Source organism: Eptatretus burgeri, chromosome 12, assembly GCF_056783735.1.
Source record: "Eptatretus burgeri isolate ZD-2024b chromosome 12, Ebu_testis_v1, whole genome shotgun sequence".
Classification (NCBI taxonomy): Eukaryota; Metazoa; Chordata; class Myxini; order Myxiniformes; family Myxinidae; genus Eptatretus; species Eptatretus burgeri.
Genome location: NC_140972.1, coordinates 34,837,817 through 34,863,636, shown reverse-complemented (window position 1 = coordinate 34,863,636; position 25,820 = coordinate 34,837,817). Strand labels below are relative to the sequence as shown.

Here is a 25,820-nt window from a genome sequence, read left to right as displayed (position 1 = left end):
ACCATTTATAAAAAAAAAAATTTGATAAAGAAAATACAGTAAAATAAAAATGCATTAAAAGTAGACAAGTAAAAAAATGACAAAAAATGTCATAGCTCTCGTTGTTTTAGTAATTTTGGTGTATGGAGTTAAAGGTCTAGCCCACATTGATGTACAATTAAAAAGGCCACCAATCGGACACCAGTTGGACATCTTTGATCGGATCATAAAATAAAGTGAGGCGCACGTGTATGCCATCGTATACTGTGCTTGTGCCAGGTTTGAACAAAATCGGAACATGCATGCCTGAGAAATGGTTGGGGATGCATTTATGTAACAAAATGGCCGTCAGTGAGCCATCTTCGATCTGATTCTCAAAAAAAACATCTGATGTGCATCTGCAAGACATCATTATTTATGTGTGCCAAGTTTGAATAATATTGGTGAATGCATGTCCAAGAAATGTTTGAGGACGCGGCTGACACCTGGTTTTTTTCGCAATGAAAATGGCCGCCATTCAGCCATCTCTGATCGCATCGTGAAACAACATGATGTGCATATGTATACCATCATGTGTTGTCTTTGTGCCAAGTACGAATAATTGGTCCATACACGTCCGAGATACGGTTGTGGACGCACGCACGCACAGTCGAGATCAAATCCATAAGCCCCCGTTTCGGACTAAGTCCAACTGGGATCAAAAATACATCACCATCGGAGAAGGGTTGATGGGGGAGGGGAATAAGAGCATCAAGATGGAGCACACTGACTATACATTTATGAAGGAAAATAATTGTATTGCTAATAGAATAAAATATTTAACTTATCATCATGAATCTTACACTTTGGAAAAAACAACTACAAGGTCATATGTACACATTGCATTAAAGGAATGATCAGTTTATGTCAATAAATTTACAGTTTAAGGCAAAAAACAAACAAACACTTTTTGGCTTTCTTTACAAGCAGTATTTTTTTTTTTGCAAAACCCTGAAGTACAGTACTTCTTCAAATCACTCAGCAAACAAAATTAGTCTATTGTATGTGGATTGGCGCATGCGATGGACTCAACAGGTCATTCAATAGGACGCATTGCTTCACAGTTGCAAACTGCTGTACATGGTTGTTCATTGTCAAGACAAGTATACTGTGAAGCACAGCTGTGAGGTTGGCAATTGTGCAAAAGGTCATTCAACCATTTTGGCCCTTCTGGAGGATGGTTCATCGATTTTGGCAATATACAGTACATGTCCTATCTGGTGTCTTTTTTTCGCAAAAAAATTTTGTAGGACAAAGAACCTCTGCATATTTATGGCAGCTTCTCCCTACATCAGCTGATAGACACAGCGCTGCAGGTGTAGTTCTAAACTGTCTTCAGTTCGAGGTAGTTTTGCTGGGACAGTTTTCTGACTTGCGTTTTTACACCGTACTGTATTCAAATACTCACATTCAGCCTTGCCGTAAAACCCCCCCATAATTTTGTGGCCATGAGCCTTCAATTCTACAAAGTCAGACATTTCTTGGATGTTATATGTGGATCCCATCTATAGAAGAGTCTGCATCACGTATTGGAGAAATTGCTCAGTCATTTCCGGAAAGGTAATCTTGGACGACTTGGCGGCAGGTGCTAGCATCTGAATTACTGCATGACCATCGGATATGATGACATCACATGCATTTATATTGTTGATCTTCTCACCCTGAATAAGTTCAAATTAGTAAATGAAACCTGATTTCACACAAGACGCCATGAGCCTTGTTTAGGTGAAAAAGCTCATCGGCAATGGGGCCTTTTAGAGGAAAGGACATGTCGAAGTGGCACCCTTTTCTTACAGTTTATTGTGAGTAGTCTGAGATAAAACAATTCTCCAACCCTAAAAACATCCGTTGTTTTGATCGTAACAGTTTTTTTTTGCACATCAGTCATTGTCTTCACTGTTGATCTGGGTAGGGTGTGGTAGAAGCTCTTTTTTGCTGTTCTCTTTCCTTTCAAATAGGTGTTATTTTATGAACTTGCAAGCCATGCTAGAACTATTGTCCAAGGCAGTCAACAGGTAGCCTTGTATGGCAGGTGTTGCAGCTGCTCCAGTGGTAACTTTTACCAGATGTGTAGGTGTTTCTGATGTCTTTAATAGATTAATGCAAGATCCTTCCAACCTATGAACCAGCTTTCAGAAGTCAACATTTGCGATACTTGAACTGGACATTGCCACTCAGAATTGTATCATTTTGCAGAAGTTTTTCCAACATCATCTTGACATTTGGAGCAGTGAGAGAACTAGGATTGAAGGTTGTTAAAATTAGGACACACTCCTGGATATTTCCCAGTGAATGGCTCCAAACTGAATACACACTTGTCACTGTTGAATATATCTACTCGACACTTTTTACATGATTAAACATAAAACTCTGCAGCCATTGGATGGATTATAGGTTCTTGCACATCTGAAATGGACATGAAATAAACTCATTAATACAGTTGAAGAATAGTAAAGGTAGTCTTGCAGCAAAGGCTGAGAAAAACAGGGTTGTCGTTCAAAATTTGTCTGCCATGTTGGTCCATCATGTTGAACCTTGGACAACCATTCATCTGATTGCTTTTGAAATCTGTCATTTGGATTTCTTGACCTTGAAAACCATGAATTTCGCACCATAATCGACTTCAAAATGATTTAGTCGGGCAGATGGGGTATATGAAGATGCTGGACCAGATGGCATTGAAAATTAGCCATTTTGGAAAATGGTGGGGTATGCTATTCCTACTAACTTACAAACACATCATTACAGGCTTCATGGTATTGAACTGTGGTTGTGGTTCCGACGAACTTTTTTTTGAGTAGCGTCAAGGCTCGTGGAAGAGCTAGAACACAGATTGGATCAGGACACAACATAACAAAAGGAACTGCAGAAGGAGAAGGGGGGAATGCCAACAGCAAGGCGGAGGGAGAAAATAGACAGATGGACAAATAAGGGATGTAGGTAATGATGAGGGAGAGAGGAGAACACAAGGAGTGGACAAGATGGATCCAGAAGCAAATTTTTGGGAGGAGTGGAGGTAGTTTAACGTGTGTACAGAAGATCATGGTTTAGGCTGGGGGCTGATTTAAGATGGTGTTGAACAGCTGCTGTCTTAAAGACCTGGAGAGAAGAATGAGATAGAAGAGAGTGTGGAAGTTTGTTCCACAGGTGGGGAAAAAAAGAGGAATAAATGAATGGAGGTGGGTAGTGCATTGGAATCTGGCAGTTTCACTATGAGGGGGTTGCTGGTGGACCATGTGAGTCCTGCAGATACCTGGGGGGACAAAGCATGGAGAAGGCAGAGGGTGCAAAGCCAGAAAGGAGGTTTAAGAAGACTGAGAGACCATCAAACTATCAGTAATGGCAAAGTTATAGGCACATAGATTCAACTTCATCGAGAGAGATCGAGTCCAATGATCTTGAGGGCCTTGGTTTCCATGGCGTCAAGCTGAGTAAGGTGTGAGGTAGGGGCACCAGCACAGAGTGGAGAGCAGTATTCCAACAAGCTGCAGATGAAAGTCTTGTTGGTGGATAGGAGTTCAGATGTGACAAGGAATGGCTTTGCACAACAGAGGATGCCCAGTCAGCGTTTGGTTTTGGAGGCCAACTTTGAAATGTGGCTTGTCCAAGAGAGGTCGTGGTTGAGAGTGGAACCCAAGAGTTTTAGTTACTCAACTTCTTTGAGAGGGTTGTTGAGTCAGTCCATGGGAGGGTTTGTGGTCCAGCCCTTTTGGAGAGAGAGAGAGAATGAGTGTGTAGGATTTCTCATTGGTAAAAGACCAAATGTTTGACCAGTTTGTGAATTGTTTTCAAGGTCGGAGTGGAGGGAAGAGGCTTCTGCTTGTCTGTCAGAAGGATGAGAGATGTCATGGCAGAAGGTGGAGTCATCAGCAAAGAAATAAAGAGGATTTGCTGGAGAGTCAGATCAATCGTTGATGAAGATTAAGAATAAGATAGAGCTGAGAACACTGCCTTGGAGCACTCCAGCCTTGACAGGGAGAGGGTTCCATTGGCTACGAGAGTGGAGGAAGTCATGAATCGAAGAGTAAAATTGGCCTTGGATTCCAGAGGCAGGCAGTTTGGAGAGCAAAGCGGGATTCCAAACTGTACAGAAGCTCGAGATATATCCAGAGACATGGCCCTGATCTCATGTCTGATATTAAAGGCCTCCATCCATTGTTGGGAGAGTAGAAGTAGCATGTCCAAGGTAGAGTGACCAGGTCTGAATCCGAATTTATGATCTGAGATGATGCTGTTGGAGAAAGGGAATGATTTTATGTCAACTGCAATGATGGATTCCATGACCTTGCTGATGATTGGAAGTAAGCGAATTGGTCTGTTTTTTTTTCACCCAGTCATACCCAACTGCTCCTGGACTCCTGGACCTTGATGAAAAAAAAAAAAAAAAAAAAAAAAAAAGAGAAAGAGAAAGAGAAAGAGAAAGAGAGGAGAGAGAGAGGGAGAGAGAAAGAGAGAGAGAGAGAGAGAGAGAGAGAGAGAGAGAGAGAGAGAGAGAGAGAGAGAGAGAGAGAGAGAGAGAGAGAGAGAGAGAGAGATTAGGGACACAAGATTTTGAAAGTAAACACAGAATTGAGGCATTCGGCCTTCTCACAAGTGGAATCGGCTGTGGTGCTATTTGAAGTGAGGGAAGGGATGGAAGAGGAGCATTCACCAGAGAGACTTGACAAGGTACCACCAGGTTTTAGAGGAGGGAGATAAGTTTGAATGCTCATTCTTGAGATTGGACAGATGTTGTTTTCTGGCTCTCCTGAAGGTAGATACACTCCTGTTACGGACATTTTGGAATGATCTGATTCCAAGATTCCATTTTGGCATTCCAAGAGGAGAATGCAAGTTGTTTTAAGGCAACAGCCTCACCACAGGATTCAGTGTACCATGGGTGGGAGAATGGGTAAGACAACTGAAACGAGATGGGATTCATCTATGAATAAGAGAGAGCAGGTGTCTGTGGTCGAATTCACAGGCTGAATTAATATCAGGGGCGGTAGCTATGGAGGGCCATTCCTGAAGTCTAATGGCTGCTTGCAGTTCCTGCAAGTTTGCCTGAGTGAACTGCCAGACCTGCTGGTGCTGAGGCTGTTCTCTGAGAATGGCCAGAGAGATGCTCACCTTCACAAGCACATGAAGAGATTAACCAACTGGGGCAGAGGAAGAACAAAATACATTGGTGGGGAAGTTAGTCATCACCAAATCCAGAAGGGAAGATTTGCCATTGACAGGAATCTGGGTGGGAAAGTTTACAGACAGAGTTAGACTCACAGAGTCACGGAAGTTCTTTGTGAGGTGCCATAGCTGGTGAGAGAGGTACCAACACTCACCCAATTAGCATGGTGACAATTGAAATCATAACATATGAGGAAGGGAGAGTTGGGATAAATGATTAAAATTTGGTCCATGTCATCTCAGAGAGATGTACATGAGTCATCACTGTTGGGAGGATGGTACAACACACAGACAAACTTGAGGCGGGAGCGGAGGGGAAGTCACAGCCAGAGGTAGTCCTGGGTTTAGGAGGTGTAAGAGCAATACACAGAATGAAAGATGGAATTATTGATGTACAGTGCAACTCTGCTGCCAGTGCGGGGTTCATTCAGGTCAATCAAAACCAGAGGAGACAATAGCCAGGGAGAGACACAAGATGTCAGGGACATCCTGTAGGTGGAAGGATTCTGTAAGACAGATGATGTCCGGTTTATCGTTTATTGGCAGAGGTGTGGATTGAGAGCTCTGTCAGGTTGGATGGGAGGCCCTGGATGTTTGAGGTCCACACAGTTCGGGACAGGTGGAGAGGTTCTGCTGATAAGACTTATGGATGGGGCAGGGGCGAAGCTGAGAGGGGGAGGAGTGGGAAACATGAGGGGGAAGGACAAGATGGAAGCTGAGAAGGGGCAGGATGAGGGGGTAGCAGATGGGCTGGAGGGTACTGATATGGAGGGGTTTGACACCATGAAAGGATGTGAAGGGGAAATTATTGTCGTGTGGACACACAACCTGTGCAAAATGGATGCCTCAGGATTCCCAGACTGGATAACCTGCATCCTTATGAACAAGCCATCACGTGGTTTCATGATCTACACACCCCAAGGGTCAATGTAAGGTATAATGACAAATGTTGCTGAGGACTGGGGGAAGTAGACAAGTATTGTGGTCAAGCCAGGGCAGAAGCTTGGTACAGAAGGAAGAGAAGGAGAAGAAGAAGTTACTCTAGCAGTCCTGGTACCTCCATTTATTTTGCTTGCTACTGCTGCAGGATTAATGATAGTACAATATTGTATACTTATCTGTATGGAGAAATGCCCAGATTAATAAAACATTTTCTGGCACTTCCTGGGTGTTATGATATTTTATATATAATATGCCTCTTCACTGGATTGAGATTCACTAGTCACATTTGAAAGAGCTACTTCTGGTTTAGTTGCTGTCTGTTAAAGACATAGAACTGCCCACTGCAAAGAAGCAGCGTGTTAGCTGTTACACTGCTACACACATTATCAGTCAACCAACCTTTTTAATCCCTTCCTCTGGTCATGCTCATTCTGCTCAATCAGCTCTCCAAACCTCCCCAGCAACTCCTTGATGTCCATATGCTTCCAGCAACCATCTTCTGGTGAAACTTTGACAATTCAATGCAACTCCACACCTCAATTATTTTGTTCTTCTTTTCTCCAATTTTGGGAACTGCCTTCCTGAGGCTAAGAGGCTCACCTATTTCATGAAGCACTTCCTGGTGTCGATGCCATGTCTCCGAAAATTTGCAAAATTGGTTTGAGGGTGATAAAAACAATAGTAAATGTTGTCAATTAAAACTTGTTAATAAAATTAATGTAACAAATCTGAAATGGAAAATGTACTTAAATATGGTATAATTCTATGTGCTTGAACATGTATCTATTTTAATTTTAATTAATATAATCATATCTTTCCTTTGTATGGAAAGATCGACCTGACTATCAAAGATGTGATGAGCAGGCCGACTTTTCAAGTAAGCTGAATTCAGTAAAAAAAAAAAAAAAAGCCTATTATTTAAATATATATTTCACTTAGTAAGGGATTTTATGACATGATAGATATAAGGTAATGTTATAACAACTCAATTAAGAATGTTGGTCCAAGGAAATGTCCAGATGTATTTTAAAAAAAAAACCCTGCTTGATTTATATTCCCGAGTCTGCTAAAGAAGCGGGTTGAACCTTTCCCATTCCATACCATAAAATGCATGTGATCCATCTTCGTACCCAAAGGATTTCAGTGTTGATGTAATTCCTGTGCCGAAAGAGATTCTACACATCTGGTCTTGAAATATACGTTACAATCCCTCAAAATTCAGCTGATTGCTGCACAAAAGCTGGAAATGCTTTCCACTTGGAAATACAACGACCTGACAAATTGTGGCACCAGCATTTAAAATGATAAAAAGTTGTGTCTCACTGAACACTTTATAAGAAATTAAAATTCTCCATGTATTTCAGAGATCTGGAACAAGTCTGTATTCTGATTCCTCCTATGTGCATATGTATGTGTTTGTATGTTGAATAAATGTTTAAATGCAAAGGAAGACATAAGAATTTCTTTGACACTGGGATTTAAGCAAGTGGTGAACCCCACCCCCATGAGATCCCACATCCATACCCACAATAATTTCTACCCTCGATATAACCCTACCCAACCCAACCCTCTTACTTGCGGTTACCATTTCCTTATCTATGGTCTCTTTTTTTTTCTTCTTCCTGTTTGTTCTTTCCCTTGCTTATTGTGTCCAGCTGTTGACCCACTTTCAGATCATTGCCTTTTTTTTTCTCTGTCACCCCAGTCCTCTATGAACCTCAATCTTATGATGAAAAAGAGAAAATAATATAAACAAATGCTCTATGAGCATCATTTTCTCAAACATGCATCATTTTATCATCTTGGTAGGCACTCCTTTTTTCATTACATTCAACAGCTGTGCCTTATAGTTATACCCAAACATGTGCAATCTTAAAAATATCTAAAATTTGCATATACCGTACTCTGCCACTCTCCTGTTATACCTTAATTGCTTTGGGTTACCCCAAAATGATTCATCATTTTTGAGTAAATGAGTGGTATAAAACTAATGCTTATGTAAATGTATATTTTTTTGGAAAATGTCCCAGAGCATGGAAAGTGGCTCTGCAGATTGTTAGGATTTGTAGTTCTCTTCCCCAATGCTGCCAGCCTGGTTTTGCCTTAGTGGTTTGGGGAAAGAGAGGGAAAGGGAGCATGGCGAAGGAGATAGCTTGGTCCATGAGTCATGGTTCCTTGCTGCAATGAAGATGGAATCTTTGGGACCAGGGAAGACTTTGTTCAGTCTCAGAGACTCGCGAGCAGAGATGACGACAGGTGGCGGCGGGAGTACACACGCACACACACACATGAATCATGATTAAACATACACACTCGTGCAGTTGCGATTGTTCATGCACATGAATAGATCAAGTACGGTCAGGTATGGAAGCATGCGCGAGAGCAGCACGTCACTACGTCCATTTTCCGCTGGTACTGCAGGGGCCTCCATCTGGTCATCCCCCAGGCAGATGCCTGGCCCAACCCCATCTCCTCAAGATGCTGATCAACCTGTTGCAACCACGAGGCACGTGGTCGACCCATTGACCTCCTCCACTCATGAGGCTGCCTCGCTGAGAGAATCTGGTGAGCAGAATCAGCATCAGGAAAATGAGCCACATGTCCATAAAGCTGCAGCTGATGTTCACAGACTATGCAGGTAACAAATCTCATTTGAGTCTCTCTCAGCAAACCGATCATTGGACACAAAGTCTCGTCAGTGATAGCTAAGGATTCTCCGAAGACACCTGGTACTAAAGAAATTAAATTTCCATCTCAGATCCCTGGTCAGAGTCCAAGTCTCACATGCATAGAACAAGACTGTAACCACCAAGTACCTGAAGACTCGGACTTTCCTCCTCCAGCACAGGTACCGACAGCGCCACACCCCAATGATCCAGTGAATCCATGGCTCACCAGGCCCGACCCAGACGTCTATTGACCTCTGGCTCACAGTCAACAGAGACATTACTATCACTGCCAATGTTAGTGAATCTCTCCGTGACCTCAACATAATCATCACAAACAGGTACAGACAAGATAGCAGCATCCAAGACGTCATTGAAAGCCTGGATCTTAGTTTGGACCCAGGAAACCCGTAATCCCAGTAGCTCCGACTCATCATTCAGCATCTCAATGGCCCCCAAAAGGATATCCAGAGTCTCCGCAAAGATAACTGCATCGTCTGTGAAATCCAGGTCGGAGATCTTGACATTCCCAAATGATGCACCACAGCTTGATCACTCCAACATTCTCCCCAGAATCCAGTCCGTACAAGCGCTGAGAAGTGTGGGGGCACACACACCTTGATGAAATCCAGTAACAACTGGAAATAAGTCAGAGATGGTATCACCACATCTCACAGCACTCTCAGCACCAGAGTATAGTTCAGACATCAGATTGATCAGTTTTGGTGGCATCCCATGAAGGCCAAAAATCCTCCAGAGGGCATCCCGATTCACTGAATCGAACGCTTTACAGAGATAAACATAGGCTGCTTGCAGCCTCTGCCGAAAAACTATCGTCTGCGTTCGGTGAGGACTCGAAGAGCAAGGATACGGTCAATCGTTGATCTCTTTGGTGTAAAGCCTGACTGCTCTGGGTGCTGCTGCTCAAACAGATGGTGGCGAACCCTATCGAGAATTATCCGAGCAAAGACCTTGCCTGGCACTGAGAGCAACATCACCCCTCGGTAGTTGTTGCAGTCCTGGCGATTACCCTTCCCTTTCTGGAGAGGGACAACAAAGCCCCTCTTCCCATCAGTTGGGATGATGCCTGTGTTCCAGGCAGAGAACAGAACTGCATGCAATGGCCTGAGTAGAGTACAGCATTCCCACCAGTCTTGAGAAGTTCAGCATGGATGCCACAGATCTCAGGAGTTTACGCCATTTCAAGCGGTTCATCGCAGCCTGTGTTTCCATAAACAAAGGTGGATCACAGTTGATTGGAGGGTCAGCAATCAGCATAGTAACACCCCTGACAGCCACTTCAACAGGTGGTGGATCAGCCTGGTACAGCCGCTCAAAGTAACCATGACCCATCGGGCCTTCACTTCAGACGTCTATGTCAAAAGCCCACCATCCTCCGCTCCAACTGCAGTGCACAGAGGGATGGGCTTGGTGGAACGCAATGTGCGAAATCCCCTACTAGCAGGAAGAGAATCACTTGACCACAGGTGATGCTCTACCCCCTCAGATTCCTTGCACATCGGTCTCCTTGTCCACACTCAGCACATGTAGAGTTTTACACCTCAACTCCCTGAACAGCTCAGCTCTGCCATTAAACCTGGCCCTGCGACTCTGGTCAATGGTATCCAGGGTTCCTTGAGAGAAAAAAGTGATTCTTCATCCTTCAGTGAGTTCCAAGGCATCCACCAGCAACATCAAGGATTGTGGTCTTGAAGGCACTCCACAACTCTTCAGGATTCCCCAAAGCAAGCACACAGCCCCACCAAATCCCAACTCAGCCTGTTCGCAAACTCATGAGCTCCCCTCTCATCCTTGAGCTTGACAACCTCCAGCCTAGGCTGGGATGGAACCATTCTCCCAGATTTGAGCTGCAACATCAGAGTTGCTACAACAAGCCTGTGGTCGGTATTAAGGAACTGAGCACTCCGGTAGACCCTACGGTTCTGGATCATCCTCCATTGACCATCAACAAACACATGGTCAATCTCTTTTGCCACACCACCAGCATTGGAATACCAAGTCCAGTGATGAGCCTGTGGACACTGAAACCATGAACCAGCCACCCTAAGTAAATGACTCTTGAAAAGTCAAGGGACTTAGTGCTATTCTCATCCCAGACCCATCGGGACCAACACATGCCTCATAACCATCCCTTTCAGTTCCAGTCAGTGCATTGAAATCTCTAAAGACTAGAAGAGAAACTCGCCTGGGGCACTGATCAACCACAGACTTGAGAGTGGCATAGAATGCGTCCTTCACGGTGAGATCACTTTCCTCAGTCGGGGCATATACAGAGACCAGGGAAATGACACCCAAGGAGAGATGAATCCATCGTCTCATAATACGCTCGTTGACCGGTGTTACCGAAATTATCATTGGAGTCAACTTATTGGACACAGCTACAGCAACCCCAGGATCATGGTAACTATCAGAGCGACCAAACAAATAGTAAGTGTAACTACCCGCCATGATCTCTCCACAATCCGGTCTCCGTACCTCAGAGATTGCTGCAAACCCGATGTTCAAACGCTTGAGCTCAGATGATAATAGAGACAGGTGATTATGCTCTCTTTGGGATAGGACATTCCAGGTACCTACCCAAATGGACCACCTCACGTTAACCCAAGGAGACCGCCGTCTAGTGGACGACACCTCAGCACCACCCAGACACATACTACCACAATCTGACCCGGGAAGGTTACTCCATGGTTTTCCTCCTATCATCAGAGTGGGGGTCCTGATGGCTTTGCCCCAATACCGTCATCAGGTGAGCTGCCCTGCGAAGGGCAGCTGCACAGGTGATACTCCCACGGAGTGAGTTTTCAAATCGAATAGTGATTATATATCTGTGATTATACCCACCCACACACATATATATATATATATATATATATATATATATATATATATATATATATATATATATATATATATATATATATATATATATATATATATATATATATATAGGTGTACATATACATGTGTATATATATATATATATAAAATCTACAAACATTTCCTTAATATATATATATAAATATACACACACAAGCATGTATATATATATATATATATATATATATATATATATATATATATATATATATATATATATATATATATATATATATATATATATATTGATTATACGTGATTATACATATTATATATACAAACCCATGAATCATGGCTATGTACACACACACACACACACACACACACACACACACACACACACACACACACACACACACACACACACACACACACACACACACACACACACACACACACACACACACACACACACACACACACACACACACACACACACACACACTCTCGACCTACCAAAATACGGCTTGGCAAGTATGGTTGTTCTGCACGTTAAACGATGTCGTTTTCACTCGTTGATAATGAATGGCTCCGCTTCCCTTTTTTAAGAGAACTTCCCTTTTTTCGTTATTTACTTGCAGTTTATATTTCAAGTAAAAGAGGAAGGACACACACACACACACACACACACACACACACACACACACACACACACACACACACACACACACACACACACACACACACACACACACACACACACACACACACACACACACACACACACACACACACACACACACACACACACACACACACAAAAATGCACAAAGAGGGCGTTTCATCCATAGTCCTTTTAACTTCCAATGTATCCACATAAGTTATACTTCACTTGCATACATTTTAGTGAAATCCTAGTTACAACACTTATGCACAGTGCATGATACTTTCATTTGCAAAGGGTCTGTTTGTGCGTTCGTTTCACTTATATGGCACCAGACGTAGTGATATAAAAACTGATGGTTGTACTTGGGGAGGTGGAAAGGGGAGAGGGATTTGGAGTTGGAGGGATTGCATGGGTATATTTTGGGTGGTAAAAACAGTATTAGGCCCAGGGTTCAGGGTGGAGAGAGGGTTCCTTTTCTTTTCATGTAAATAGGAACCGTTTGGCATTGCGCCACTCCCGACGGGAGAGTATATTGCAAGTTATACTAAAATATGCCAATTCTGGGGGAATGAACCCATCCCTAATTCTGGGAGAAGTATCTCGTCTTTAATTCTAAGGAAGAATTAACCCATGTGCAAGGGACAGGCTCTTCGCTACCAATTATAAACTAACTACACACAAGGTTATTTGTCCAAAAAAAAGCCTTCCCTTCCAAAATGTACTATGGTGCGATTATTTAAATTTGAATGTGCAAAAAAACAAACAAAAAAAAACATTCAGTTACTACGATTTAAAAATCACAAATTTTTAATTTATTTTTAAAAGGACATTGTTTCCTAATTCCCAGAAATCCACACCTCATTATCCTCCGTCATTGCATCGTTATTATTCACCTCGTTTACTCATCCCTATCTTCTCTCAGATGTGAAACTAATTTTCTGAGTCTGCTGTCGTGCTCTCCCCTCCGGTTTATCAAGAATGCTTCTATTTGCAGCAAAATGGTGTCTCACGTGCCCCCACCCGAGCACTTCTACACCCAGTGACCCACAGCACCCTTTTTTTCTGCCTGGTACTCCCTTTCACCGATTTCAGTGCATCTGTGTCATTTTGTCTGTTGGTTCCCCCTCTGCCCTAGTCTGCTATCTCATCACCATAATGGTCTTCAGCTCTTACATGAGCACCTGCTTCTTTAAAAAAAAAGCTTTGTGTGTTTATATGTGTAAACCTGGGTAACAATCCCAACAAGCTCTCACAAAGATGAACACAATGCATCATCCTCTGGAGTACTTGTCAAACTTATTGCAAAAATGAGAATTTCTAGCTGTTTTACCTCCATCACTGAAAGTGAACGGAGGTTATGTTTTCATCCCCGTCTGTCTGTTTGTCTGCCTGTGAACAGGATATCTCAAAATATTATGGACGGATTTGGATGAAATTTTGTGGACAGGTTTGGGTGTGACAAGGGTGAATTGATTCAATTTTGGTGAAGATCCAAATCTGGATCTGGTTACAAGAATTATTTAAGTGATTCTTCACCATTGAGAGATGGGGCTCAAAAATGTTATACAACACAATATCTCAAAGAGTTTTGGATGGATTATAATAAAACTTGGTCGATGAGTTGGAAAGGTGAGAAGAACAAGCCAATTAGATATTGGTTCAGGTCCAGATGCAGATCCAGTCTATCAGTGGATACAAAACAAAATGTTCAGCCTGGCAGAAGTATGTGCTCTACCAAGTGCCATTCTAGTTTTGTGACATTTTGCTTTGATTGATTTAAATAGTTGATGATGTAATGATTGTTGTTATGAGAGTTAGAATTGATGTCGTACTTACTTCCACAGCTGTTATTGTTTTGTCATATAATCGCTTAGAATTTGTATTGTTAGTTAAATGAAGAGTAGTGAAATGTCAATTCGGTAAATGATAATCACAGTAAAAACGAATTTGAGGTGCAACAAGGATGTAACACAACTCATCATGCAGTCTTAGTAGAGGGCAATATCAATCTTAGTTGACAGAGAGAGAAAAGATAAAAGAGAAAAGAGAAAAGAGAAAGTTAGAGAGAAAGAGAGAAAGAGAGAAAGATAGAGAGAAAGAGAGAAAGATTGAGAGAAAGAGAGATAGATAGAAAGATAGAGAGAAAGAGAGAAAGATTGAGAGAAAGAGAGAAAGATTGAGATAGAGAGAAAGAGAGAAAGAGAGAAAGACTATTTTGTGGGTGATGTGACCATTACATACGAGCAAATACAAGCAAATACCACCCATCGCTTCGATGACAATAATACTAAAGAAGGGAGGCAGAAAAAGTGTGGGAAAGAGGGAGAGACAGGTGGGGGAGAGAGCGCAAGAGGTGGAGGGGAAAAGAGAGTGGAGGGAGGGGAGGGAGGGGCGAGGAGGGGTGGGGGAAGGGAAGACAGTGTGAGGTGAGAGGAAGGGAAGGCAGACGTGCGGTGGAGCATTAATTACAATTTATACCATCTCATCACAATGATTCTGCAAAGAAGAACAGTGAAGATGGAAACAAAATAATGACTGAAATCCATTTTCTGCTGGTCATACTATAATCACGGCCCGGAGACAAACTCCCGTCCGGAGACAAACTCCTGTTGGGACAAGTCTGGAGACAAACTCCCATCCAAGCATAAATACTGCTCAAAGACATCCGGAGCCAAGCTGTTCGGAGACAAACACTGCCCAGATGCATCCAGAATCAAACTCCTGTCCAGACATAAACACTGCCAGGACACGTCCAGACATAATCACCATCTGGAGAGAGAGATAGGGAGAGATAGAGAGAAAGATAGAAAGAGATATAGAGATATATTTCTATACAGAGACAGAGACAGAGACATAGACAGAGACAAAGATAGAGGCAGGGTAGTTAGCATTAAGAAAAAAATATGCTATGCTCTATGAAAACACACACGCACACACGCACACACAATCGGCAAATTTTCAGGAATCGACAGGTTGGAATCAGTGTGATTATCAACTAAAGTACTTACTGTATCCAACCCGGAAACCTTGAGTGGCTTTGACCGAAAAACAATGTTGCATTTATTTAGAAGTTTCAGGGATATGTTCACAAGGTTTATTCTTTATAAACAGCTGTGTGTAATGGGTGGGAAAAAATTGGCTCGGTAATTTGGAAAACATGTTAATACTAAAAACGGCTCGGAAATCGGGTGTTATTTCACAACTCGCTCAGGTCGACGGAGCACAAACCATTCGCTGAGGGTGACGGAGCACGAACCACTCGCTCTGAATGATGTGTCATAGCAAAAGCGTCCGCAGAGAGTGAACGGTTCGTTCAGAATGATGTAGCGCGGTACCACTATTTAAATGGGCGCTCGGCAAGTGGCTAAAGCACTCATGCAAGCATTCCAATTAAATGGTTGAAAAGGAACAGTTGGCCAGGCTGTCCCTGCATACCATAAAGGATACCTTTAACTTTAAAGCCAATCTTCACCAAACATGCAGCAGTTAATGAAATAAAATGAATTCGTTCAAAAAATTACTTTAACCAAAAAAGAGTTTCCGCTTAATGGAAAACAACCACGGAAATATCGCAAAGTTCAATCGCCCGTGAAATAAACATTGCAAAAAAATCCACCATTTTGCCTGCTCATCTGTCCACCTGTCACGTGGTGCATCGGTTCACGGTCGGGTAAAACATTATAACTTTTTTTGTGAAATGTTCGTTTTTCACCAGATTTGCTTTGATTCCCTGTGGAGCACCTCACGAAACCTCTGAAAATATAGACACAGATCTGGCAGATGCAAAAGATAGGCAGTCCCTCTGGGGGACGGGGCGCGAGGTCTCGTAGTGAATGCATTTAATCGTGTTGCTCAATGAATCTGGTTAATTTTGGTACATTCCTAAATCTTTTGTTTACTCAACAAAATTCTCCAAACAGTAGAAAAATATAAAAGTTTAATGATTTGAAAATTCCACATTTTCTTGTGTATGTATGGAGGAGGGAATATAAGCCTTGCCTGCAAAAAGTAAATAGGTATATCAGCTTAGTATATAAGACTCATTTTTTTTTTTTTAAATTATCAGGTTTCACAACAGATTTCGACACTTATTTAGTCCGGACGATATCCAATCCTAAAAAGTGAAATAATATTTCGATGATATGCTTTACTTAAGAGTAGATGAAGAAGTCTGTGAGAGTAGATCATGGAAAATCGTCTCATATAATACATGAAATCGGTCCAAGCTCATAATTTGAAGCGTATAGTACTTACAAAAGCGATCTACACAATGATTCATAGCTACGATGAACAGGCATTCGATATGAGTGAGGAAAGTGCAAAATAAACGTTATCGTTAAGAAATCGTTGCGGCCTGTTCCAAGTCAAGGCTAGGTTGAGCAGGCCAAAAAAAACATGGCGGCTTCAGACCCCAGCGAGGTTACCCAGGAAACTCCTTAAGACACCTGACAGTGAGGTGGCCGAGGATCGTCTGATGAAGGATATAATTAAATAAGGCCATTAATTATATTTTCAAAAGGGGTGTTTTTATTAACCCAAACACCCAATTTTCACTCATGCACTTCCTTGGAGTTTTCTTAGTATGCAAGCAAAGTTTCAGGCTGCGAGGTTTTATGGTTTTGGAGTTCTGGAGGAGACACACACACTGACACACTGACACACTGACACACTGAAACACTGACACACACTGCCTTTTATTAGTATAGATGTAGATTCCTCATTCTCCAGGAAGGATCGTAGACATACAAGTCTGTGCAGTTTTGAAGAAGCACGAGTTAGGGACATTGACGGATGGGTAAATGACATCTTATCGGGTCATGGTAGGAAGGAAGTTGGTTGTGTTACTCCTTGGAGCAAATTATATTGGGAAAGTTTACTCTGAGGTTTTGAAAAATAGACACAGAATATTGGGTAAGCAACTGAAAGCAAAAGGTTGTGAGGCACTGTTTTCTGGGATTCTCCCAAGATTATGAGATGGTATAGAAATTAGGAGCAGAGCAATAGATGTCAACCGATGGCAAGAAGAATGGTGCAGGGAGGAAGGTTTTATATTGAAGAAACAGTGGGAATTATTTTGCAGACAAAGGGAATGTTTCTAGAATGATGGTCATATGCTAAATAGAAAGGGGGCAACAAGGTTTGCAGTGGGAATTGAGGAAGGAATTCAGGCTTTTTTAGATCAGTGGAGGGTGGGGAAGCTATCATGGAAGGAACTGATAATGTAATTGTGATGTGTAAGGCCAGGCAAGAAAATAGAATTTCAGGAAGGGAAAAGTTAAACATATTCTCTAGTTTTTCATTTGCAGAAACTAATGAAGGAGAAAAAAACAAAATTAGGATTAGCTAAAATATTATCTCATACATGTCATCAGATGGACGATATTTGTATGTTTAACATTTTATTTTTTTGATAGGCAGCTTCACAAGATTTATCCAGATAGCCTGATTGCAAACATAAGTGGTAATGATTGTACAGTTGCTGCATATCTGGATGTGTTGGTTAGAGTTGGACAGAATGGTTTTAGTACAAGTGTTTATCATAAAGTTGATGATTTCAGTTTCCCTGTAATCTTGCACACCTTTCCAGGTAGCAATGTTCCAATTAAAATGGGTTACAATGTTTTTTAATCTCAGCCACTTAGATTTGCAGGAATTTGTTCAGTAAAGGATGATTTTGTGGAACGTGCTGAGAAGGTTTTTTTCCATCGTGTTAAACAAAGGATATTTGGCTGATTGTTAGATCAGGTCTTGTGAGAATATCTTTAGACTCCATCATCACCTATTATTTCAGTTTGGTTTGTTTTCAAGTAAACAAGTTCTCATTGCCTGGTGTTGGCTTAATGGTTCGGTTGGTGGGCTTGGGATCCTCGGGTCCTGAGTTCAAATCCTGCTCAGCTGTTGAATTAATACTAGCTGGGGTTAACTCAGCCTGTCATCCTTCCAAGGTTGGCAAACTGAGTGCCAGCTTGCTGGTATCCTGTGTCAGAGTGGCGACCTGTCCAGGATTGTGCCCACTAGCCAAGGAGACTGCTTAGTCAGCACCAACGCTCTGCAGAGTATGGTCCCAATGGATGGATGGATGGAAGTTCCCATTGCATTGCATTTGATGTAATAATAATCAATTAATTATTTTAGTGAGGTAAATTCTTCAATTAATATTATTGGTTAAACATATATATATATATATATATATATATATATATATATATATATATATATATATATATATATATATATATATATATATATATTGTTGCTGACTGGTGGTCGGGGGCGAGAAGACCACTTGGTGGGAAGCTACCTCGGGTTCCCACCAGACTCTCCGGAATCACAGGCTGTCACACACGAACAACTTTGTGACACGGCAGGTCTCTAATCGACCGTAAATGCCAATAACTCGACCACATGACTTACGGTCCTCCATCGAATAAATACCGTTTACCTAATGGTCACATGATCTAATTATGGGGGGATACGCTCTCGGACGCCTTGTTCAAGCCAGATAACCTTACCGGATCAGATGCAGCCGAGCGTAACTGCCCAAGGACGTACGGGCTAGAAAAACAGATCGTTGGGGAATAACGTCCTGGCTAAGTGAGGATATGAACCGTGTTGGACTAATGAAGGAAAAGACGAAAACGAGCTTGGAACATTTCCATACTAGCATTTATTTACAATCAAGTGAGGAAAGGTATCTGGCACAGTAAATGGGGTTGATTGGTATTTACAGCAGGGATAGGAGGGAATTTGAGGGGTGCGACAAAACGGCAAGCAATTTACAAAAGCAGACACAGAACAAACTTATCCCATTATAACTTCTACAATCTTAACTTATACTACGACAGGCACCATCTCACACACACACACACACACACACACACACACACACACACACACACACACACACACACACACACACACACACACACACACACACACACACACACACACACACACGGAAGATTAGATAGCCAGAAAGAAAGAGAGCAGATGAGCATAAACGGCATCGCAATACCTAGCATAGTTGGCTGACCAGCACAGCCCAGTACGCTTTGGGGAGGTAGGAGGGAGAAATACTGGTGTCCAAGGTGTATGAGCATAAACGGCATCACAATACCTAGCATAGTTGGCTGACCAGCACAGCCCAGTATGCTTTGGGGAGGTAGGAGGGAGAAATACTGGTGTCCAAGGTGTGGGAGTGGGAGGTGTGGTGTAGTGCAATATGGGGGTGGGGGGCAGGGGTGGGGGTGCTGTGTTGTGCCAGAGGAAAATGGGATTGTGAGTCAGTAAGGGATGCTCTTTTGTGCGTCCAAAGAGGATGAGATAGAGGGGTGGAAAAAGAGAGAGAGATAGAGATAGAGATAGAGATAGAGATAGAGATAGAGATAGAGATAGAGATAGAGATAGAGATAGAGATAGAGATAGAGATAGAGAGAGAGAGAGAGAGAGAGAGAGAGAGAGAGAGAGAGAGAGAGAGAGAGAGAGAGAGAGAGAGAGAGAGAGAGAGAGAGAGAGAGAATGCGTAAGGCAAAATATCCTCAACCTAGTCATGCATATGTCTGCTAGTGTAGCATGTACCTCCGTGGGATGCTCAGCTTGAGCATTCCCACCTCAAGAGTTGGTGCGTCATCTCTGGCTTAATCACTTTGCCAGGGCTCGAGGCAACGTGTGCTCTGCACTGGTCCTCCGGAATAAGCACGTCTTAGTCGCACACCAACCGCGAGTGAAGATCCAGTGACAGGCAGAGGCAACGAGGAGCAGTGAAGAAGAGGACGAAGCAGAGAGGTGAAGAAGAGGACGAGTGGCTCCATGATCTGCCTTTTATAAGCGACGTGCTGTCACCCAAATCCCACTTCTCTTTTGGGACACAGTTGCCCGAGCTATGCCCTGCCAGGCTACTGGGGCCAGAAGCGGTCTCATTCGCACATCCGGCATGACACGGCCCGGAGCTCCGTACCAAACTCTCGGATTACACTTCCTGCCACCCCTCCTTGCTGCCCATCTTGCCGCGCCCTGGCAACTGCACGAGGGCTGCATCAATCCTGCGTGCTCACCTGGAACATTCCCAGCGAGTTGCGGCCGGCACCATTAACGTCTGTTGCTCGTCCCCACATAACACGGTCCTGAGTCTTGGAGCACAGCCTGAGCCTTGCAGCATGCCTCTGTTTAGTGGTGAATTGTATCGATACAGAGATACGAGGATGTGTGGGAACATTTTTCCTGTTTGCGGGAGGTGTCGGCGGTCGAAGTTGTGAGTTTTTGGTGAGCGAGGGGTGAGCAAGGTGAGATGCTGTTGGAAATTGGTATGCAGATTTGAATTAAATGGCATGCCATGCGCGTGCCATATAGTGTGTTTGTTCTTACGTTGATTCTCCCACAGGAGGCTGCGTGGTGTGTTTGCAATTCATATTGTGTGTGCTTGCTTGCTTGATTTGTACCATGGCTAAAAGGAAAGGGTTGGAATAAAAATCAGAATAGAAGATAGAGATATAGTTAATAGACCTAGCTATTAGACCCACGCAATGCACTTCGTCCCATGAACCCACTGGACATGAGGGGAAGGTCTGACTGCATGAAGACTAACGAAATAACTGCCTGGAGATCACTGTATGTTGGGTGCTATTGCTTTCGAGGCATGCGGTTTTGCAGAACCGCACACACACAATATATGTATATATATATATATATATATATATATATATATATATATATATATATATATATATATATATATATATATATATATATATATACATATATATATACATATATACATATATATATATATATATATATATATATATATATATATATATACATATATATATATATATATATATATATATATACATATATATATATACATATATATATATACATATATATATATACATATATATATATACATATATATATATACATATACATATATATATATACATATATATACATATATATATATATACATATATACATATATATATACATATATATATATATACATATATATACATATATATGTATATATATATATATATATATATATATATATATATATATATATATATATATATATATATATATATATATATATATATATATATTTACACACACACACACATTTTAATATATGCATTAAATCAAAGAGGTATTTGGATAAAAAAAAACAAATTGACGAAATAGAATAAATAAATAAATATTATTTATAAAATACATCATAAATAAGCATTTAAATATTTTATTGGTGGTTGCTGAAGGCCCTGTCACACCTTGACGATTTTGCCAGCGTCTGCCTGACGTATGCAAAATTTGGCTAAAAAGCTGGCACACGTCGAATACGTTATGGGTAAGTTTTGTATAAGTTAAGAGCACACTGGCATACATCGTAGTATGCTGGCTTTTTTTTGTAGTACGCTGGCATACGTCGTAGTACGCTGGCATACGTTTTAGTACGCCGAGGTGTTAGACAAATTTTCCATGCTTGAAATTTTTCGACGTAAGCCAGCGTATGACTCACATGTTCCGCATAACGCTGGCATAAGTTGTAGGCACGTTCCGCGATCGTTGACACACGTTACTTTCAAGTTACTCATAAGTCGAAACACGTTGAGGTAATGTTTAGCGTATCCGAAACTTATTGCTAACCTATGAGTAACGTGTTGTAGGCACGTTACGCGATCGTTGACACACGTTACTTGTAAGTTACTCATAAGTCGAAACACATCAAGGTAATGGTTAGCGTCAGTGTTCTAGACTCCCTGTTTTTTTTTGTTTTTTTTTTCTTCGGCGTGAAGGTGATGTTGACACTTCGATTTCTAATGCGGTTATAATATAATATAATTAATAGGCTGCCACTCAACGATTTAATTCATAACCGCACTGGAAATCGAAGTGTCAACATGACCGTTATACCGAAGAAAACCCCCCCCCCCCAAAAAAAAAAACAGGGAGTCTGGAACACTGACGCTAACCATCACGTCGACGTGTTTCGACTTATGAATAACGTACAAATAACGTGTGTCGACGTGTGTCAACGATCGCGTAACCTACCCTACTACTAATGCCAGCGTATGCGGAACGTGTGTCATACGCCGAGTAAGTCGAGAAATTTTCAAAATGCTGAAAATTTGTCGACGTACTACAATGTCTGCCAGCATACTACGACGTATGCCAGCATGCTCTTAACGTATACAAAACTTACCCATAACGTATTTGACATGTGCCAGCTTGGTTCGGCAAATTTTTCATACGTTGGCATACGCTGGCTAAAACGTCAAGGTGTGACAGCGGCTTCACACTTCGATGTCTAGTGCGGTTATGATTTGAATCGTCGAGTCGCAGCCTAGGAATAGCCTATGCCACGTGATCATTGGTGATACGCTGCCGTGCAATGCATAAGTTAGACTATCGTTGGGCATAGGTTGTGAACGCCGACAACACGCTCAGCATTCGTTGGTACAAGTTATCTATATATAATTGAATCATTCTGTGTACGTTACTAATATGTTATGCATATGTCCAACACGTTATTTTATGCCCAAAACTAAAAAAAACATCAATAGTTCAGTGTACGCCAGCGTTTTACATACATTTTGATACCTTGCCATACGCTGGCTAAAACGTCAAGGTGTGACAATCCCTTAAGATATACAGTGCAGCATGTTAAAATCTGTTGATCATGACAGTTTAAATATTTGAATGACAGTTTGAGTCGATGGTTAGATGGAGGTGTTGTCTAATGGACATGTCTACAAGGTAAAGTGTTCATCGCTTAATATATTATCATGTAAAGTGATGTATGATTAAAGTTATTCAACGGTAGTAACACTTCAAATAAAAGTAATAATTACAATAAGTTTCAAAAAGGACATTGCTTTGCTGTGTTGACAGACTGTCTTAACACAACTTTGAGGTTGTGGGTCCATTGATGTTGAGTAATCTACTGATGTGGGCCTGCAATCGGGGTTGTGGATCCATCGTTTGGAGAGGTTCTGAGCTGAAAGGATCGAAACCTCGATGAAAAACGGTGCCCAGCTGATGATCCGGGCAGTTGGGAAATCACTAAATTGTTTACAAGTTAAGGTTATTACTTCAAATAAAATAGCTTTTGTAAGTACTTACCAGTACATAATAAATCTGTGTTTGTGTGTTTATATATGTGTGTTTGGGGTGTGTGTGGGGGGTGTGTGTGTGTGTGTGTGTGTGTGTGTGTGTGTGTGTGTGTGTGTGTGTGTGTGTGTGTGTGTGTGTGTGTGTGTGTGTGTGTGTGTGTGTATTGTTATGTCTGCCTTTCTTCTTGGGATTACGGTGCAGTAATTGGTCTTTATTTTGACTATACCAATGCCAGGAGTTTAAAAACACAGGATGGAAGAGCTTGAGGCCAAAGTAGATAGCAAGGAGTACAATATAGTTGCAGTAAGTGAGACATGCTTTAAGGAGAAGAGTAACTGGAGGACAGGATTAGAAGGCCACAAGGTGCATCAGTGTGATAGGAAGGAGAGAATAGGAGGAGGAGTAGCAATCTGGGTAAAGAACAGCATTAATCAAGAGAATAGAAAGGGTTGATATGAAGGAGGGAATAAATGTAGAGGATACTGTCTGGATAAAGATTAGAGATTAAAAAACAGTAAGATACTGGTATGATTATTTTATAGGGGTCCGATTTTTTAAGGCTTTTTAATGATTTTTTTTTTAGTGAAGGAAAAGGAGGATGGAGGAGTACATGAAGAATTCAAAAGGGCATGTGATGAGGGAAGAGGATTCATTATGGGGGGTTTTAACTTGCCAGGGATAGATTGGGTCCAGGAACAAGGAAAGGGCAGAGCAGATGAGGATTTCCTCGATTTTGTCCAGGGTTGCTTTTTAACTCAGTTTGTAGATAAGCCCACAGAGTGCAGTGTTAGACCTCCTTTTAATTGATGATCCCAATATGGTGAAGGAGGTGGAGGTAGGGGAGCATTTATGAGCAAGTGACCATAACATTATGTGTGCAAAGATTCTGTTAAGGGTTAGAGTTCAGGATAGTAGAGCAAGGCTCTTAGATTTCAGGAAGGCAAACCTTGAAGGTGTGAGAAGAGAGTTGGGTGATGTAGAGCCCCATATATGACCTTCCCATTGATGTTAAGAAGCAATGAAATGAGATACAGTCTCCCTCTGGGAAGTTTGCCTGCATGTTGGTAATGACAGCATCAGCTTTCAAAAAGCATACGTCCATTAAATCACAAAGCTTGCCATGTTCACCCAAGGTAATCCTGCAAGGTTCAAAGTCCACTCACTGGCAGCAATGGTCTAAGATTTTGATAGAATGCACCATTCGACGAACCTTCAGGCCTTGCATCAGTCCACGTCCTCAGGAGTTTGCAGTACGGGGAGTTGCAAGCTATCAGCCTTTTGGGCAAGGCCAGAGAGTTCAACAACTCTTTCATTGTGCAGAAGTGCACCACTTTCTCACAGGTATTTTTCCAAGTATTTTTGGCTTCTTATGGAAGTGTTGTGAGTCATTTTAGGTAACATTCCTTATCTCACACCCAGACAATCTATTTGATGTTGCCCTGAACACCACCATTTCCTGGGTTTCTGCGTATGTGCATTGAGGATTCTGGGGTAGATTACATCATTTTGAAAGTTGCATATTGAAGCAATCATAAACAGAAATGCATTCTTGGTTAATCAAAATGCAAAGTGTCATGAGCAAGTATAGTGTTGGTGTGTGTACTATTCAGAATGTTTTTGTGTGCATAAAAATCCATTATCAATCGAATACGATACCTGTACATCTGTGATACCAATAAAGCATAATAATAATATACTGGTCATAGGAGAAGGGAGGGGTAATTGGCCATATTCTACTTCATTTTCATTATCAACTATGATGCATTGGGAGTATACTGTTCATGAAGCATGGTACCCCATGACAATTTGTTCCTTTTTTACATTAGTAAGGTGTATTCAGTGTCAATAATGCAATACTGAAGGATTTCCGAAGTGGTAATATTGATTTCCTTCCCTTACGACATGAATTTAATTGAATTTAAAAATGAATTTAAAGTTCAGTCGTGCCACAACACGCAGAACAAAAATTAATTTACAAGTACATTGACAACCACCAGTTTGTGGCCAAGAGGCACAGTGGAGTACAAGGTTATCCAAATGTGCTGAGCGTAACAAGGGTCGGTGAATGCATGCCAAGACTATAAAGTGGATTACATTCCAAGCAGCTGGAAAAGTTGTGTGACAATTATTGGGGAATCTCCTTATAGCATGGGTTTTGGGAAATCCCTAATACAAATATTCGGCATCAGTCTACATATATACAAACCAAATGATTGGTCCAAAGGCACAGACCAATCAAACGGAGACAAATGTACAAATGCTATTCAACTGAATGCCATTCATGCGAAAACTGTAATTAAAAATGTGCTTCAACCTCGTGAACCAATCAGCAACAGGAACGCAGTCCTCCTAAAAGTATGTGGTTAAAAAAGTGATATGCAGTTGATGAAAAATAATATCCTTGGGTATTCACT

The 25,820-nt window shown here is 41.6% G+C and overlaps 1 protein-coding gene across 7 annotated transcripts in view; it reads right to left on the bottom strand.

Moving 5' to 3' along the window:
• Positions 1 to 25,820, bottom strand: part of LRRK1 (leucine rich repeat kinase 1) — a 142,213-nt gene that overhangs the window by 84,875 nt on the left and 31,518 nt on the right. The window contains exon 1 of one of the 7 annotated variants that reach the window (XM_085850108.1): positions 12,144 to 12,220. The exons of 5 other annotated variants lie outside the window; for them this stretch is intronic. The gene's annotated coding sequence lies outside the window, so the exon portion shown is untranslated. Of the gene's footprint in view, positions 1 to 6,522; positions 6,675 to 12,143; positions 12,221 to 25,820 lie in introns of those variants that run through there. One more of the 7 variants, XM_085850109.1, reaches the window with a different exon arrangement.